The 1342-nt window shown below is 37.0% G+C and overlaps 1 protein-coding gene across 3 annotated transcripts in view; it reads right to left on the bottom strand.

Annotated features, from left to right (window-relative positions):
* Window positions 1-1342, bottom strand: part of LOC106868088 (probable ubiquitin carboxyl-terminal hydrolase MINDY-4) — a 105253-nt gene that overhangs the window by 69996 nt on the left and 33915 nt on the right. The window lies entirely within an intron of this gene.

Genomic DNA, 1342 nt, shown 5'->3' with positions numbered 1-1342 from the left:
TATATATATATATATATATATACGTATATACGACGGGCTTCTTTCAGTTTGTCTACCAAATCCACTCACAAGGCTTTGGTCGGCCCGAGGCTATAGTAGAAGACACTTGCCCAAGGTGTCACGCAGTGGGACTGAACCCAGAACCATGTGGTTAGTAAGCAAGCTACTTACTACACACCCACTCCTGCGTCTATATCCTCAATATATTCAGGATGACAAATGTGACAAGGCTGGCCCTTTGAAATACAGTTACTACTCATTTTTGCTAGCTGAGTCTCATTAAGTTACAAGTGTAGCTCACCTCTAATGTGATTTAGAATTAGCTTTTCCCTAAAATTGAAACATTGAAACTATACTGAGAATATCAACAATGGAAGAAGGGAAGTTACTGTAGGTTAGATTAATGCTGTTTTCTAACATATGTAGAAATTTACAGGTGTACAGAGAAGTGAAAATTAACTCTAAATCACATTAATGGTGTATTATGACACAAGACTTAATGAGAATTAGGAGAGTATTTCTGGCTTTGACAATTCCTTCTTAACCACCAGTAGTAGTAGTAGTAGTAGTAGTAGTAGTAGTAGTAGTAGTAGTAGTAGTAGTAGTAGTAGTAACAGCAGCAGCAGCAGCAGCGACAGCTGCTGTCATCCCCAGTACCACCACCAAGACTACTACTACTACTACTACTACTACTACTACTACTACTGAAGCAGTGTTCTTAGGACACATTAATTTAATTTTGTTAGCAATACAAAATTAATGAAATTAATAAAATAAATAACTGATAAATAAAATTCCACAAGTTACCTGTCCATGTACCTAAATTGTATGCAATTGACAGATCTGAAATAATTAGTGAAAATTTAACAAATTTGATTTAGCTTCACAATAGCCCTAGAGATTGTTGGCACCACACTAAAGTAATTGTGACAAACAGTTTCAAAACTGCCTCAATAAACTAAAAGAAGACAATTAACAATTAAAAATAAAGCAAGTGTCACTGTTTGATAGTAGTAGTCATGTTGCATAGTATCAAACAACAAAATAGTATGCAATATTGTATCAGGTGTGACAATAGTAGCAGGCGTAGCTTATAGGTACCTGCATCGTTGTATGGTAAGAAGTTTGCTTCCCAACCCTATGGTTCTGGATTCAGTCCCACTGTGTGGCATCTGGGGCGAATGTCTTTCACGATTGCCTTGGTCTTACCAAAGCTTTCTGAGTAGATTCAGTAGGCAGAGACACAAAGAAGCCAACCATACATACATACATACATACATATAAGGGTGTGCTGACAAGTTCCTAGCTTTAAAGGTATTGTGAAAGGCCTTGTTGGAGGTCC

Source organism: Octopus bimaculoides, chromosome 1 (assembly GCF_001194135.2).
Source record: "Octopus bimaculoides isolate UCB-OBI-ISO-001 chromosome 1, ASM119413v2, whole genome shotgun sequence".
Taxonomy (NCBI): Eukaryota; Metazoa; Mollusca; class Cephalopoda; order Octopoda; family Octopodidae; genus Octopus; species Octopus bimaculoides.
Note: the sequence above shows the minus strand (reverse complement) of the source record. Positions and strands in the feature narration are given on the sequence as shown.